This window comes from Dasypus novemcinctus, chromosome 27 (genome assembly GCF_030445035.2).
Source record: "Dasypus novemcinctus isolate mDasNov1 chromosome 27, mDasNov1.1.hap2, whole genome shotgun sequence".
Taxonomy (NCBI): domain Eukaryota; kingdom Metazoa; phylum Chordata; class Mammalia; order Cingulata; family Dasypodidae; genus Dasypus; species Dasypus novemcinctus.
In genome coordinates this window covers 30,368,740-30,381,777 of record NC_080699.1, presented here as the reverse complement: position 1 = coordinate 30,381,777, position 13,038 = coordinate 30,368,740, and the positions used below count along the sequence as shown (strand labels likewise).

General features: G+C 38.3%; 1 pseudogene; it reads left to right on the top strand.

Moving 5' to 3' along the window:
• Nucleotides 1-6,398: 6,398 nt before the first annotated feature.
• On the top strand, nucleotides 6,399-11,863 carry LOC101436568 (basic helix-loop-helix ARNT-like protein 2 pseudogene; annotated as a pseudogene).
• The last annotated feature ends 1,175 nt before the right edge of the window (nucleotides 11,864-13,038 follow it).

Here is a 13,038-nt window from a genome sequence, read left to right as displayed (position 1 = left end):
AGTGTTATCTATCATATTTTATTTTCACCACTCTTTTGACACATTTAGTTAATTATATTGATATAATCTTCATTTCTAGACTCTCTTCCAGGCCCCTCTCTCCTGTCTTTTCTTTTCAGGCTCTAGCATACCCTTTAGTATTTCCTGAAAATCTGGTTTCTTGCTTAGAAATTCTCTCAGTTTCTGTTTATGTCTGAATATTCTAATTCTGCCCTCATTTCTGAAAGACAGTCTTGCTGGATGTAAAATTCTTGGCTGGGAGGTTTTCTCTTATAGTATCTTAAATGTATAAGACCACTGTCTTCTTGCCTGCATGGTTTCTGGTAAGAAATCAGCACTTAATCTAATGAATATCCCTTATATGTTATGCATCGCTTCTCTCTTGCAGTTCTCAGAATTCTCTCTTTCTCTTTTAGGCAATTGACATTCTGATGAGTATGTGTCTTTGTGTTGGTCTTTTCAGATTTTTTCATATGGGAGTAGCTTGTGCTTCTTTGACAGGGATATCTATGTCCTTCAATAGGGTTGGGACATTTTCTACCATTATTTCTTCAAATATTCCTTCTTCCCGTTTTCCTTCTCTTCTTCTTCTGGGACACCCATGGCATGTATGTTTGCACTCTTTTTGCTCTCATTTAGGTCCCTGAGACCTTGTTCAATTTTTTTCATTCTTTTCTTCATCTGTTCTTTTGAATGTTCACTTTCAGAGGCCATTTCTTCAGGCTCACCAATCCTCTCTCCTGGTTCCTCAAATCTGCTATTACATGATTCCAATGTTGTTTTTTGTTAAAAATTCATTTATTGTACCTTTCATTCCCATAGGATCTGACATTTTTCTAAGTATGTTTTCAAATTCTTCTTTGTGCTCATTCAATATCTTCTTAACATCCTTAATCTCTTTACCCATCTCATTGAATTTATTAAGAAGATTTGTTTGAACATCTATGATTAGTTGTCTCAACTCCTTTATGTCATCTGGAGGCTTATCTTGTTCCTTTAAGTGGGCCATAGCTTTCTGCTTCTTGGTGTCGATTGCAATTTTTGGTTGGTGTCTTGGCATCTGGTGTACTAGAGGATTTTTTCTGGGTATCATTTTTTCTTTAGTTCAGGGCTTCCTATCCTTTCTCCCTTGCTGGTTGTACAGTAGGAGCCAAGCATGTAATTGGTGCTGTAAGCTGTGGAGGCTAAGCTGCCCTCATTGGACCAGGTACCAATGAAGCTTCTTCCAACTTTCTCCTTTGCCAGGAGTAGAGACAGAATCACAGCTGTGTGGAATATTCCAAGTGAAAGCTTAGACTGTAGTTGACCAGAGAGACTGATGAAGTGTCACATCTTTCTCCCCTGCCTGAGGCAGGGATGGAGCTGCAGGTGTGGGCAGTAATCTATGCAGTACAAGTCCAAGATGACCATGGTTGCCCTGGTAGACTTCTGATTTTCAATCTATGCCAGCCAAAGTTACCTGCTGATACCTGTGTAGGATGGTGCAGGGCACTTCAGCCTCCTCCCTGCCAGAGGTGGGGCTGAAACTTAGGCTAGGGCTGCAGGCTGATCTGGATTAAAGAAACTGGTGCCTGCGGACACTGAGAGTTTCAGTCAGCCATGTTTTCCCTCAGGCTGTGGATGGAGTCAAAATGACTTCAGCTGATTCACACCCCAGTTGTTCCCAGGGTTATATCATAACCAACCAAGTCTACAATGAGTAGCCTAAATTGGCAATCAACCATCTCTTCCTCCCCTGTTTCTGAGAAATGAAGCTTCCAATTTCAGCCACAGAATAGCTCCTGGGGCGGCTCGTGTCACCAGTGTAGGATAGTCACTGGCCTCTGTGGCTTGACTGGTAATTTCCCAGAGAGGCTGGTACAGGTCCCACATCTTTCTCCCTGCTGAAGGTGGCACTAGGTCCTAAGCTAGAGCTGCATCTGACCTGGATGGAAAGAAGCCAGTCCCCACCAACACTGGAATTTTCAGTCCTCTCCGTTTCTCCTGTTGCCAGGTGTGGAGTTAAGATGGCAGCTCTTTCTGACTTGACAGGATCAAACTTCAGCTGTTCTCAGGTTTATACTGGAGCCCGCTGAATTTACTCATCAGTAGCTGAAATTGGTGCCCAACCAACACTTCTTCCTCTGTTTTGGGGAAGTGGAGCTTTCAATCCCAGTCACAGAACAGCTCCCGAGGTGGCTTGTGCCTCCATTGGAGGATGGGCACTGGCCTCTGGGGCGTGGAGCACTCTATTTACAAGCCTTCTCTGGTAATGGGAAGTCTTCTCCTTCAACTCCTTCAACAATGTTGCATGATGTTCTTCTGGTCTCCTGGAGCTCCCAAACAGGTGCTTCAGCTAGCTCCAGGAAGTTCTGAGTATTTGCTAACTGCCCTGTAGCGGGAGCTGACTCTAGGAGTTCCTTATTCTGCCCCCATCTTGCTGTTTCTTCCATGAGCATACCTTTAATAAACTTATATTAAAGGAAGAAGGGAGGCTTAAGTTAAACCTGGAGACTATCATTGTTACCACTGAAAATATTTGAATATTGCAAAAGACAGGGATATCTGAAATTCCTCTACCAAAGAGAGGAAAAAGTACCTATGATGGATTCTTTCCCAGGATATGGCGGCCTCATACCATAACACAGCTCTTCAGGGAATATTTCTCACTATTGAATTTTTCATATAAATTCATAGTTTATGGCCTCTCGACGACTGGAATGACTGGCATCTGGACAGGCCTGACACAAAGAGTTCTCCTTTCTCTCAAGTTTTCTCTGTTGAGGAGCCTACCTCCAGAAACCATTAGGTCTTTTATACAGTTTGCAGTTGGGTTGAAATTGTATCATGTATTGGGTTTTAGGAACACTCTCTTAGGGAGAATTTCCAAGCTGACTAGGTAATTGCTTTTGTTATTAATTTTTAGGTACTAGGTTGGTATTGTGAAAAATCATGTATTTCCCCTTGGGAACGTATAAATGAAGAGCCCCCACATTGCAGTAATTCAAATTTGGAGGTAACAGAGGAATTTCACCCAGTTTTATCAGGAAAGAGCCCAGAATTTAGATACAATAAAAAGAAACTTTCCCCTGAATAACATGCCTAAGATTTAGAATAAGAGAAATATGAAATTTTGGAAGGCAGAAATTCATACTCTTAAATCTTTGTGCTATATGATATATTTATAGTTCACTTTCTTTCTGCAAATTTAATAATTACAAAGATTCATGTTCAGAGTTGATATTCATATGCAATTTCATTTTGTTGGAATTTTATTATATGACCTATTTTAACACCATTATGAGTGGTCATCTTACAGCTTCTTCTGTTGAGCTACATTGACTATTGAGGCTACACATAATTCATGAGGAGAAATGGACTACAGAATGCAATTTTGGCTGAAATTGCTTTGCAACCTTGATGCTAAATCAATTTGTATTCTAGTCTGAAGAAAAATGAGCAAGATTGGCTACTGGATGATCCAGGTAGCCATCTCTAGGTTGTTTGGCAACAAGCTGACCAAAACAAGCTCCTTCCAGCAGAATAAGGGAGCAAATCTAGGTGGTGCTATTTAGAGTGAAAGAAACAAGATGTTCTCTTGCATTCTTAATCCAGCTTTATCAGTAATGAAAATGCTATATATTTTGATCTTCAATTGAATCCTTTTATGGATTCATCAATTTTTATTTCTCCAACATGAATGGACAAAATGGTGGTTGCTTAGGTCTCTTCAATATGCATCATTACATTATACTATCCTCAACGTTGTGATACTTCACACAAGCAAATTTATTTATAGGTGAATGGAAGGGCTTATGAAATATGACTCAACAACTTTGTTTAAAATTCCTCCTGACATCAACCTAATATGTATAAAGAAACATCACAAATACTCCTCAAGTGTATTTCAGGCTATGCTTTATACTGAACACACAACAGAGAGAATAATTCTTCATCAATCATCAGAGTCATCTTAATTGATTGAAGATATTGCCCAAGAAAAGTTAGCACCTCTCCCACTGTCTTCCATCTTGTGAGTACAGACATCACATCATGCTCGGATGCCCAGTACACCTTGGATAGATTGCATGTGTCATTAATATGTATCAATATAACTGATAAAAAATAATTCAACTTATATAAAGTATAGTCTATGACCAAAATGTATTAAGTTAGAAAGTACTAATAATTAAAATTATTAATTAAAAAAAAACTAAGGGAACCCTTCAAATTGTCATACTCACACTTAGTCACCTATTCTATCTTGTAATAATTTTTCTAAGAGTCGTCCATCCACCCTCAGAATGACCACCTATTCATATCAATAGCACACCCGTATGGACCCCTAAATGGAATCCCTGTCACTCGTCTCACTTGACTCTAGCCCACGGTTCACACTGATTCTTATTTCTTTTAAGAACCATTAATTATGTATTAAGCACAAACTTCATACATTGTCCTTGAAGGCCTTTTGTAATCTGCCTATCGCAGGCCTTTCTATTCAAAGGCCCTCTCTCCTCACACTCTTACCTTCGATGCATAGAACTGAGTTCTGGTCTCTCAAACACAATGTGCAGTGAATCCAGGAATGTTTGATAAGCTGCTACTAAATTCTTCTATCTGAAACTCCTTTCAAATACAATTTCCTCCATAATTTTTATTGTTAATGATGGAGTTTCCTTCAGTAGCATGCTTTAGAGAGAGAGAGTGAATTGTAACACATTGTCCGTGTCAGTTCACAGGCATGAATTAAATGCCCAGAAACACTGCTTATTCTCAGTATGACATTGGGCCTATTATTTCCTGGGACTCATTCTGATTAATAACATGTGAATATCAGCAGGATTTGATGTTTCTTAAGCACCAATCATGTGCAGGCTCATAGAGCCAAGAGTAATTTTTAATTATTCATTCCTGTTCCTTTCCTTCCATCGAGGTTGGAAGAACCTTGATGGGCTTGGACATCTCCAGTATCTAGCATGAGGCCCACGATGCTGAGGCATCCTCGCCCTTCCCATCTCACCTCTTACAACCAAGCGTGGCCCATGCAGTGTTGGGGCCTGGAAGTCTCACTAGGCATGCATGTGCTGTGGGCGATGTGCTTCCCATTCTGCATCATGTTTCAAGCTTGGTAACCTTGGTATTGAATTATCGAGCTTATTAGACTGTTAAGTCCTTAGAGCTCACTGGCAATAGCTCACTCTCCTTCCCTGATGCCCATGTGGAAAGAGAAACAGCCTCTCTAGGAGACCATGCCCAGGGTTTTCAGGTGTTGAAATGAACAGCAGGCCAACGCAAAGCTCAGCAGCAGCAGGGAGGATGTACAGCACTGAAGGGTCTCTAACTGGAAATTAGATCAATCCTCCCTCTCCCAATACATACAGGAAGAAGATGACCCAGAAAAGTGGGATGGAATTTTAATGCTCTGGCTAAGCTGTAGCCTAAGGAACAAAGAGCTAAAGCACAGTTAAAAACTGCAAGATTAGACTTTCCACGTTCTTCATTCTCTTTCTTTTCCTACCACCCAATAAATCCTCTCATAGACTTTCTCAGTGGAAACAGGTTACTTGTATTGTAGGAAGGGAAAGGAAATTAGATATTGTTAATGACAGTTATTGGGTAAAGCAGCAAATTACAAAAAAATCTTCATTATTGTAGCCAACTCTATATAGGGACAAAATAAAAGTATTGCAACCACAACCAGAATGATGGTCAGAAATGAAAACTTATCTCATCATAAGTGATATTAAGGTCATGAAACGTCCTCAGAGATAAGTAATAATGAGATGGAAAAAGAGATCTCTTGTAAAATCTTGAACAGTGGATTAAATGAGTCCATTTTCTCTTATCTCTGTGCAAGACACGTCATATTATCTAACAGCTGTGTGACGGAACACAGGGCTTATGATTTCCGATGTTGGCTCTTGGGGACACGTAGCCTCCTGCTTGTTAGTACTGTTTGTGTCCACTTCCTCATTCTAACATTGTTTGCCTTATTTATTGCACTTTTTAATTTTTTAAAAGCCCTGCTGTCTACTTTTATTTCCAACTCTAACTTTTCACTTTTTTCCACCTAGGTTTTAAGTATTTAGCTAGACTGTGTGAAAAAGATTCACCAGGTTCACAGTGCTTTTATGTTTATCAAGTGAGTTAAGCCCAACACCTCATTTTAATATAAGGGTTTACCACTGGCCATCAGAGGGTGCAGGGAAAAGTAAAAGTATCAAAACCACATGAGGGCTCTGGGTGCAGGGAGAAGGAAAAACAGTTGTAAGACGGAGGCTCTTTCAGGACTTGGGAATCATCCTACTGACATTGCAACAACAGATATAGGCCATTTTATATCTGCCCATAACATGCAGAATTGTGTGGGAGAGAGTGTAAACTACAACGTGAACTATGGTAAATTCTCAGCGGCAATGCCCCAGGATGCGTTTATCAGTGGCAATGACTGTGCCACACCAATGAAGGATGTTGTTTATGTAGGAGTGTGTTGGAGGCGTGGGGAGTGGGGCATATCAAAATCTCTGTATTTTCTGTGTAACACTTATGTAATCTAAGTATCTTTTAACAAAATAAAAAGCATGTATTATTTAAATGAAAAACCCTGAGGTTACTATATTAAAACAAATATTCAATTTGCACTTCTGATTCTGGAAGAAAGTTAAGGATGTACTGAAACATCTATCTCATTCTTTAAAGTCAGGGAAATTATAGGAAAAATATAATAAATATGTAACTACAAATGAAAACAAGAAAAATATTTCTCTATGCCAGAGAAACAGAAAAGCCTCAGAGTCAGAACTCCCATTGCATCCATTAGTGGATAGAAACCAGAGCTGCCTTGATCAAACACAGCTGAGGCTTTAGCTGAAATGAACAAGCAAGCTCCAGGTCAGAATCAACCTCACAAAGGTCAGCGTTATGCTACACAATGATCACCCTGCCCTGAGGGACCCATGACAGAGAACTTTTTGGAAGCTATCATCAAATATTCAAGGAAACCAACATTCTGAAAAGACATACAACAAACTAAAAAATCAAACTTACACTTAGGAAATAGAAATAATAGACATCTAAAATAATTTAAAATTTAAATATATTAGAGGAGGTGAAAGAGGAAACAGCACTATGAAACAGGAACAGGAAATCCTGAATAATGGGCAAGCAAGAGCTATAAAAAGCAACCAATAGAAATTTTATAAAAATAAAGTTTTTGAATTAGAAAATTCAATAAATTATAGACAACTGCATAGAGGACTAAAGAGCACCAATTTACTAAACCAAAATATTTCACCGGGAAATCACCCAGAAAGTGGTAAAGACACAAAACATTAAAAGTTGATACTTTTATTAAGACTTCAGGAGTATGATGTAAAGAACAACACTCAAGTGTATAGAAAATGGATTGATAAATACTTATATAGGTAAGTAGATAGATAGGTATGGCAAAATGTTAAAATTGGTGGTCTGGATGTTTGGGAGAAGAGGAGTAGCTTAGAAATCTCTGTATGGGGTTTATATTATTTTTGTAACTGTCCTGTAAGCTTGAAAGTATTTCAAAATAAAAAGTTAAAAAGGTGCTAAAAATAAAGTAAATACTTTTAACATTTTCTTCAAGAAGTTATTTCTGGTTTTATAAAATTGTATAGAGGAAGGCATGCTAGTATTCCCACAACCTCCAATTCCTATCTTATGTCATCCTTTGGGAGTCTTTGTATAATAGAAAGAGCATAATTTTTATTTTATTAGTGTTTTGAGAGTTCATCGAGCTTCCCTAATGACATGTTCTAATAAGGCATTTGTAAGGATGAAATCAATAAAGAAAAATAGGAAGAAAAATTATTTTCAGATACCCTGAAAATCTCACTACACAGAAATAAGTACTGATAATAATTGAGTGGTTATCTTTCCAGATATCTCTCTTTACACAGATAAATATATGTATATATGCCCCACATATGCAAATTTACACAAGTGAAGTATTAGTTTTCCCAGTCCCTAAAATTTCTTCCACATCAGGAAATGCAGGTAGCCATCTTAATTTGAATGTCTAACAAAAAATCCACTAAATGACTATATCAGAATGTACTTTAACCGTTAGTAGAAATCTTTTCTTCCTGTTCACTATCACCAACTATCATTTTTAATTATCCTCTTTATGGAGACATGTATTTAATAAGGAAATAGCATCAATACGTGTATAATCTCAGTTTCTTCCCTGCTTTAGAAATGCAGAGTAACATAGCTGTGCTCTGGCATCTTTTCCGTGTACCTCTGCATTGTTGTAAAAGGAAGACCTTTAAGTTATTACTTGAAAAATAATTCTAGTGGCCATACTGTTTGGGAATAGCATTTAAGAAGAAAACATGGAGAGGAAGGTAGAGTGTCACCCCTGCCTCCTGGTTCGCTCTATTAATGTTCTCCTAAGAGGAAAAAAAAAAAAAAGAAAAGGAAAAAAAAGTGAAAGACCCAATTGTCCAATTGTCACCTATTATGACATATTCAACTAAAAGAGACAAAACTTTCTAACTCTTTGTTTAAATAAGAAATATTTAAGGCACTAGGTTTATATCAAACTTTTATGAATAAAGAGAGAAGAAAATAAATCTACTAAAAAGTAACTGGAATATTTATACCTTCGGAAAGTAAAATTTAGAATTAAATACTAAAACTAAGGCAACAAATTATCAACCCAAACAATCAAATTGAAAACTAGATACTTTAGGGATTAGAAGTAAAATTGTGGAATCAGATGTGGCTCAAGCGATTGAGCTCCCACCTAACATGGGAGGTTCCTGGTGACTCCTAAAGAAGACATAGGAGGTTCCTAGTTCTTTCTAAAGATGACAGCGAGCTGGCATGATGGGCAGGCATGGTGAGCTGATGCAACAAGATGACACAAGAGACACAAGAAGAAAAACATTATACACAACAATGCAGGGAACAGAGGTGGCTCAAACATTTACGCACCACTCTCCCACAATGGAGGTCTAGGATTCAGTTCCTGGTGCTTACTAAAGAAACATGATGTACAGACAAAGAGAGTGTAAACAATGAGGGGGTGGAGAGAAATAAATAAAGTAAACCTAAAAAGAAAAGTAACATTTGCAAGAACAGTTCTATGGAAATTAAAACCAGATGTACAGCACATTATCTCAAGACTTAAAGTTTTGGGAATGTTTCATATATCATTTAATCAAAGAGGGCTGAATAACAAGACAGGTGTTTCTTGTACCAGCTATAAGGGAAGTGGAAACCTTACTCCCTTTCACTTTTCTGAGATGCCTTTTACTTTAACTAGATAGTTAATAGTAGAAGCAAGATTTCCAAGGCTAAGCTAAGTTAGGACATACAACTCTAAGTATGGGAAACAACAAGGGCAGAAAACTTTTAACCCATGGATGAGAGATAGCAGTCTGTTTTTATTTGTAAATGGGGAATAAAATGGTGAAGAAGGAAATCAGGCTTTTTCTTACCACTAGAAAAATTCCATGTTTTTTCAGCATTTTGGGCTTTGGGGAATTGAGGGAAAGATATACACTAGGATCCTTTGGGAAAGGTAAATCAAAACAACACAAAACAAAAAATTCAGAGAAACCAGAAGAAAGAAAAAGGAAAGGGACTGGAAAAGTTAGAAACAATTTAGTTTCCACCTCTGGAACTAAATAAGACAAAAGAACAGGTGCTTCTCTCTTTCTTTCCCCACCACAGAATTTTCAGTCAGATTTAGCGTAAATCTTCTCAATACCTATGTCAAGGAAGAGTCACAGTATCTTGCTGCTAGGAAATTCCTTTTATTCTATTTCCTTCTAATGAAAGTAAAACTTATATCAAGTTAACATCGCACAGTTTCCTAGGCTAAAATTAATGCCTGGGGCTTCTTGATCAAGTCCCTTTGTAGGATGAAGAAAATGTCAAATTCCCTTCTCTAGTAGCTGAGAGAGGACTAAGCAGAGTATGTGCTGAAAACGTAATGCAACGTCGTGTGACCTTTGCAAGCATAGTCCATCAACACTTTCTTCTAAAAGGTTATCCTTGTATCCAATCTCTATTAAGGCATACATGGTGCCATATAGTTGGTACACAGAGTGGCACCAATGTGTAAAAATGACAGTAATTGACTAGGTACTGGATGTAATTTCTCTCAAAAGAGGTTCTCACAAGGTGGTGTCACCCGACAACCACGAACATCACAGAGTATCACAGACCTCCCTCACAGAGTTTTAATCATTTTACCTTACCTATCCATTTTGATTTCCTCATATCAGAGCAGAGAGGAACCTGGGTCTTCGCTGCCCTAACAGTGCCACCTTCTGGCCATTTTAGGACATTTAACCTTGATTTTGACTCCAATTTCCAGGGAAGGATTCAAAATCAAGAATGTCCTGGAAATGGAAGCCATTGTCCCTCCAAAATCAGAAATTAGGACTTCCCTGGATGCTTTTTCTGTCTTTCCAAGCTATGAACAACTTCTTCTAAATAAGAAGTTCTAGAACAACTATCAATTTTTAGATGTGAAAGAATCTTTAAAGATCGTCTTGTCCAAACTCTACATTTTAACAATTAGGCAAATTGACTTTTCATGGCCATGCAAAGTATTAGAGTGTAACCACTGGTAGAGTTCTGATTCCTAAAACTTTTGCCCTTTGCACTATCCCATAGGGGAAAAGACATTTCTACTCCTGCCCACTTCTTCCTCTCAGACCATATGAAAATGGGCACGCACAAACATCACCGTGAAAGGGTGTTCATATTATAATCAGAAACACTCCAGAAAAAAGAATTAAATATTCTGAAAAGCAAAGAGCCTATGCAATTAGGAATTATAAAAAGTAACTCTTGAGAAACTGGCCCCCAAATATTACCGGGCTGGAGGAGGAAAGGAGCAGTGAGTGGCAGGCAGGTCTCACAGGCCTTGTTGTGTTTGGGAGGTTGCAGCCTTGCATCGTCTCGCAGAACAGCGGCCGAATTAAAGTCAAATCAACTCAGTTCATAACCCGGTTTGCGATAAATGGAAAATGTGTCTATGTTGATCAAAGGGCAACCGCAGTTTTAGGCTATCTGCCCCAGGAACTGGGAACTTCTTGTTACGAGCATTTTCATAAAAATGACCACAGTAATTTGACTGACAAGCATAAAGCAGTTCTACAGAGTAAGAAGAAAATATTTATTTCCTACAAATTCAGAGCGAAAGATGACTCTTCTGTAACTTTAAAAAGCCAGTGGTTTGTTGCACAAATCCTTGGACCAAAGAACTGGAATGCATGGCATCAGTCAACACTTTGGTTTTGGGGAGTAATGCGACTGGAAAGCCTCACTGCTGCCCTGCAGACTCAGTGCTCAGAAGAGTCCTCCAGACAGTCTTGTCTTAGCACCAGGAATGTCTACTGGAACAGCTCTTGGTGCTGGTAGTATTGGAACAGATACTGCAAATGAATTTCTGGATTTACAGAGGTTACAGTCTTCTTCGTTCCTTGGTGACCCAAGTCCAACAGATTTAATGAAAGACTCTTCCCCTGGGAACTGCAGGAACATGGCCGCTGAGGAGACAACCCACTAAGTCCTTCTGAAACTGGGGCCTCAAGGCTACTGGGCAAATCCACAACACTGTTGCTGTCACTGCTAATGAACCATTCCTCAGGGACAGTTTCCTGCTGGACTTCTTTGCCCTCTGTGACAAGGAGGACAAGCCGTTGCTGCCTTCAGGAATTCTTTAGAATCAGAAGGGGGTCTGGGAGACCTGGGGACTTCACTATATCCAGTGTACATTCTAGCGTTTGACTTTTCTACTCCAAAAATAAGAGCCATTTTACAGCATTTCATTTTCAAAAACCATAGTCTTCTGTGCTGTATTAATATGGTTTTATCTTATTCCTACTAATGGTACCAGTTCTTATAGATTACAATCTCACAGGAATGTTAGGAAAATGGGAGGTTTCGTTCTGGGTAGAACCTCTCGGTTTGTTACATACCCTTTACTCAGTGAAGTGATTTAAAATCCACTAGCAGCTATATTTTTTCTAAAGTATTTTTAACCAAAAATATCACATATATATCATTTTTGTTTCTTGGAGCAGTTTTTGAATTTGGAAAATTTAATGTATGGATAATTTCCTTGTTTCTAAGATTCATTTGTAATAGTAGATTTGTGTTGTTTGGAACATTAAAAAAAAAAGGAACTCTTGTCCTTACTTTCACTTTTTCTGTTTTGACAAGAGCAATCTAAAACCTTTAGCAGACATCTCAACAGCTAAATGGTAAAAAAAAAAAAAAAAAATGAGTAGCTAAGCCTCATTTTTGTATAATTAAATAAATTTATTTATGACCTCATTTTGTTAAAAAAATTAAATTGTGTGTGTGTGTGTTTGCCAATATGCTAATCATGGCATACACTAGCTTGGCGGCATACATGCCTGCTTCCCTGAAAGCAGGTCATTAGGCATCTGTGAGGAAGTAGAGTGGGTTCCTCCAATGGAGGCCACATGACTTAGACAATCTTTAATGACTTTGCAACTCTTAAGTGTCTTAATTCAATTGCCCAGCAGGGTGCATAATTTACTCTGGGGATGGCTTACTTCACTTATTAAGTGGAAGAGGCAGGAGCTGAGGAATGAGCCCCAAATGTAAAGGAAGCTCTATTAGGCAGAAAACATTTCTGCAAGAAATCACTGTAATTATCCGCTTCTCCTTTCCCAATGGGGAAATATTCCATGCCTCTTACCTCCTCTCTTGATCTTTCATACCTGACTGCAAATTATATCCAATAGATTATTCTTTTTTGTATTAATTTTAATTGTCCAATTGACTTATTCTTTTTTATGAGGTACCAGGGATTGAACCTAAGACCTGTACATGGGAAGCAGATGCTCAGCCACTGAGCTACATCTGCTCTCCCTCAATGACTTTTGATTTAAAATATCTGGAAAGCAGTTTCCAATTAGCCTTTTCTGAATCTCCCTAAAATATCTGTGAAAAGTCAGAAATCAGAAAATGCATAAGGACAGTAAAATGAACTAGTTGTATATTATTGTTAGATTTAGGAATATTAGCCCCAGT